The following is a 5,237-nucleotide window of genomic DNA, read 5'->3' as shown; positions in this document are numbered from 1 at the left end:
CTTTGCGAAGGCGTCCTTTTCTTTATGAATATGAAGAGAAAATCCTCCTCATCCTCTAGGTATATTTCACGAACGCGAGACCTACCTCGCGAACGCATAAGAGGAAACAAGCAACAGCAAAAAACCAACAGTTATCAGCTATCACTCAAAGACAAAAAATGATCCGTTAACCACCCAAAAATCACCCGAGGCCCTCGGGACCTCAACCAAACATACCGACAAGTCCGAAAACATCATAAAAACTTAGTCGAATCCTCAAACCACCCCAAACAACATCAAAACACAAATTACTCACAGATTTAAGCCTAATAACCTTTGAAATTTCCAAATTCTACAAACAACATCAAAATATATCAAATCACGTCCGATTGACCTTAAATTTTTCACACAAGTCATAAATGAAACCAAACACCTAGTACAACTTCCAAAAATACAATCCGACTCTGATATTAAAAAGTCCACTACCGATCAATGTTTCCAAAACTCCAACTTTCGTCATTTCAAGCCTAATTCTACCACAGACCTCCGAAACATAATCCGGAAGCGCTCCTAAGTCCAAAATCACCTAACAGAGCTAACAGAACCATCAAAATTTAAATCCAAGATCTTTTACACATAAGACAACATCCAGTCAACTTTTCCAACTTAAGCTTTCAAATAAGAGACTAAGTGTCTCTATTAGACTATTTGCTGTTAACACTGGTTTTAGACACCAGTTTTAGAAAGGTGACATTGCCTTATAGGCATGATATATAATAGTGGCATAGTTAAACAAATGAAAATAGTTTAGGGAACCTGGCCTTGATAAGGGGATAAACCATATTAAGCGAGTGACAGTATCCTTTAGGCATGATCTCTAGTAATTGACATCGAACCTGATTTTATAATACCTTATCCCTATGAGCATGTTATATAGGAGGATCAATATGATAATGATAACCGTAGCTAATTGGTTAATTAAGGTCCTATATACATGATTTCTAGGCAAAAATCGATAGAACATAAGCCAGTAAGATCCTACATACAGGGTATCTAATGAATATGTTGTAGTTAAATGAATTGAAAGAAAGTTCAATGGCATTTATTTTCTATAGGTATGTTGTCTAGTAACACATAGTAGTAAACATAGAAATAAATGAAGCAGTTGAACTCATGCTTTAATGGTAGACGAGTGGTGTGTGTGTGAGAGAGTCTCCTAATGATATGATTTATAACAGTGTACATAGGAATTAAAAGGCATATATAGCAGGTTGGATAACAAGTAAATCATATGAATCCTACAAGCATGCTTGCTACCCTTTCATGCAATATTAAGTATACTCGTTTCCCCCATTTTTACTAATACCCCAATTGTTTATTACAAAGTTATTACATACCCAATGATAAATGTGATTACAAAATATTATACAAATAACGATAGTAGGCCCACAATAGGCCCAAAAGGAAATACCTAGCATTACATGGGCCTTCAATAACTCTTATATAGCATACCCAGATTCCCAACAAGGAACTATATTCATTAGCACAACCCAGAATCCATAGAAGAACTCAAACCAAACCAAATAGCCATAGATTGACCATATTACCCAAACATTGAATTACTTAAACCAACCAATTTACATATTTACCGGATAGTAGGAAGAAAGAATTGAGTGTCAGAGATAGCTCAGGTCTCTGTAGTAAAGACAGTAGCTAAGAGACTCCAAATCCTAGTATGTCAGAGTTCACAAGTGTCTCAAATGGACCTTGAGCAGTGTTTACACTAGGGAGGTCAATGGTGAGAGTCTTGGTGGCCTTGGCTTTCAGCCGACCAAGAATGATAGGTTCAGAATAGCACAGGTAACAAATGAGAGGGAGTGGATAATGGTTAAGGGACAAAAGTTGAGGAAATACACTTATAGCTTAGAAAGCAGACATAGCAAAGTTAAAAACACAAAATGTGTTAGTTTAAAAAGGTCAACAAGACTTATAGGCAGATGACTATTATAGGTTCAACACTTAGCAAGGAGTAACACATTGGTAGAAAGCACATTGAGAGTTAGAGGAGACTCAAGTTCCTTGAGATTACAAGATCACCCAGATTATCATACTAAGGTGCATATTATCTAACAAGTCTAAGTAGGGCATAACTTAAAAGGTTCAAAGCTTAAAGGTCCAAATTATGCTAAGGGTTCATCATAACACCAGAAAAACAGATTTACCAATCCGTTACTAGGACAAACAGTTTTAAACATTGTAAAGAAACACAAACTAAGGTAGCCACCCTAAAGGTCTTAAACAATTACTAGGGATATAGAATTAAACAAACAAAGACATATTGAATGACACAATAGCAGGGAAGCAAGTCATAGTTAATAGTGAAGGTTATAACACACTACAGATGTGAGGCATTCATTAAAGGGATTTAGAACAAAGTAGTAAAGCAAGCTTATGTCAAATAACAAATGTAGGCATCCAGGTATCAACACAGTAGACTAATATGAACTTAAGAGGGTCTAAATCATTCAGGTGAAGCATATTCAAATAACATATCTCAGAACTAGCAGCTTTAGGTAAAATTAAATACTAAAGAGGTTCAAAACAAGTGCAAAACTAACAAGGTTACATACAGAAGTAGCCTAGAACACATTAGCTAAACGAACTTAAGAGGGTCCCAAATTATTTAAATTAGTCATAGGCACGTTTCAGAACTGGAAGCATTAGGTGAACTCAAGTGCTAGGAAAGTTCAGTTTACAAAACATGTTCAAATGCTAACATATTAAATCATGAAGTTCATAGGCATGAATATGCAGGGCGTAAAGAATGAAATGGTAAATCCAAGAGACCTATCGTTTAAACAAACAACAAGAAAGAACAGATTCTGAATATCAACAATGAGCAAGAACCCCATAATCTTAATGCGTCAAAGTTCCCAAGGGCTTCGAAGGAACCCCGGGAAGTGCTTGCACCAAGAAAAGGTTGATAAATTGAATCCCGGTAGCCTTGACTTTCAGCTGACCAAGAACCAAAGTACAGAACAAGAGAATGAGAGAATAACAGAATAATAGCTTTAATTTTAGTGAAATCTCACGATTAGGTCTGTCTCAAAACGGAATGGGGAGAGGTTTATATAGTAGTTAAATACTAACGCATAAAGTAAGGAAATGCGGTAGATTAAACACAAAATAAGGAAAATATGGCATGCAAAATCAATTAGAATCAATTTTAGGGCAAATCCAAGAAACCCTAATTTAGACGAGGAACAAAAAAATGGCAAAAAATCTCACTGAATCGAAGCCATGGGGTCTGATAGTTAGTGTATCAGGTCAGAAACATGAATATGATAAAAACCGAAATCAAAAGAACACTATCCGTAAATAATCAAGTAACTAGTACTTGTAGCATTCAAAAGATAGTAAGTAACTCCGCGTACGCAAGAAAGGAAAGGAATCATGGATGATTTCCATGTAATGTCGGATTCGGGCTAGGATTTGAGTGAGGATGGCTAGGTTTTAGGTTAGAGAGATTAGAGCGTGTGCAGATACAAAGGCGGCGGGTTGGTAGAAAATGGGCTAGGGTTTTGGGTAAGGGGTAATATAAAGAACAGGTAGGTTAATTATGGGTCGTTGATCATTTGAGGTCAATGGCCAAAATCACAAGAGGAACGGGGTGAGTTATTTGAAATAGGTTATGTCTGGGTTATAATTAAAGGGGTCGATACTAAGGGTCTAAAGGTGGGATTAGGGATAACAAAACCTTGGGTGCGATCTAAGTGAGTTGTAACTAAGGCCAGCTAGCGTAATTCGAGAGAATATGTCTAGTATATTGTTGTAATTACTCGAGAGAGAGAGTTACGATAGTCAGAGTACTCATGATCGATAGAGAAGACTTAGGCAAATTTATAACAAACATAGCGGAAAGGATTCCGACAAGAGGGGAAATCAAAACCTTAGACCATTCCCATTCTTGCTTACAAACCGTTTATAGCTAGTTTTTAATTACTGCATTTTTATTACATAATAGTTAGTTAATAAACACCCAATTTGTTACTCAAATATCTCTGAAGATTGAATACGTGAATTTTTGTGAGTCCAATAACTGTGATTGATAGGTTAATTCCATGTGGAATTCTACTCCGGACTTGTTAACCGAAATATATTTGCAGCGACCGATTTGTCCTTTTTATAAGGCATAGTTGGGTATGATCAAATTTTGGCATTGTTGCCGGGGAATTAATGGTGTTATTGATTACAGTTAAAAAGAAGTGCAAAAATTCTAAGTGTAGTCAATTGTCTTCAATTTAAACTGACCATTGAAATTCTAACGTTTGAAGTCGTGGTTGTTACAGGTGCATGCCTAGAAACTCCTCAAGAACTGGTGAATTGTTTGAAGCATTATCAGATCCTGAAAAATTGTTTAAGGTATTGAATCGTGCAAACAGCAAAGGCAAATGACAACAAAACTCCACAGAACAAGTTGAACCAGACATGGAAGACGATAATCCAAACAATAAAGACAACGTGAATGACCCAAACGATCAGCGCATGGTACCTCCTGTGCCAAAAGTATCACTATATGATTGGGCACAACCCACCACTGACAACTTAGCAATTGCCATTGTAGTCCCTCAGATACAAGTAGATTCATTCCAGATCACAAATAACATGCTACATTTGTTGCAGAACAAGGGACTGTTCTCTGGGTCATACGTTGAAGATCCTCAGCAGCATCTAAAGAATTTCCTATCAATCTTTGCCACGTAGAGGCAACATAACGTGACACCAAAAGCAATACGTCTGTTGTTGTTTCCATTCTTAGTGACAGGAGCAGCTCATACTTGGCTTAATTGACTATCCATAAACTCCATCACTACTTGGGAGGAATTAGTCAAGCAATTTGTGAACAAATTTCACCCACCCAACAAGACTGCGCAGCAAATTTATGAGATATTGAGCTTCAGACAGAAACCGACAGAGACGTTACAAGAAACGTGGGAGAGATTCAAGGGTCTGCTGGTTACTTGTCCATATCATGGTATTCTGAGCAGATGTTAGGGCAGAGGTTTTACATGGGTTTGGTAGATAGCTTGAAAGCCAATGTTGATGCTTCAGCAGGTAGAGCATGTTTGAGCAAAACTTTCAAAGAAAGCAAGATCATACTTGACAAGATGGCACAAAACTTAGGATGGACGGCAAGAAATGCTCCAATCACTCTTGTGGTTCACTTAGTGGCTTTAGACCCGACTAACTCCATAGCT

The 5,237-nt window shown here is 37.1% G+C and overlaps 1 non-coding gene across 1 annotated transcript; it reads right to left on the bottom strand.

Moving 5' to 3' along the window:
• Positions 1-4,915: 4,915 nt before the first annotated feature.
• LOC138874230 (small nucleolar RNA R71) lies at positions 4,916-5,018 on the bottom strand. The gene has a single exon (XR_011401274.1). It is a non-coding gene; the product is annotated as a small nucleolar RNA R71 (small nucleolar RNA).
• Positions 5,019-5,237: the final 219 nt, after the last annotated feature.

The sequence above is a fragment of the Nicotiana sylvestris genome, chromosome 7 (assembly GCF_000393655.2).
Source record: "Nicotiana sylvestris chromosome 7, ASM39365v2, whole genome shotgun sequence".
Taxonomy (NCBI): Eukaryota; Viridiplantae; Streptophyta; class Magnoliopsida; order Solanales; family Solanaceae; genus Nicotiana; species Nicotiana sylvestris.
The sequence above is the reverse complement of the archived record's forward strand: the minus strand, read 5'-3'. Positions and strand labels throughout refer to the sequence as shown.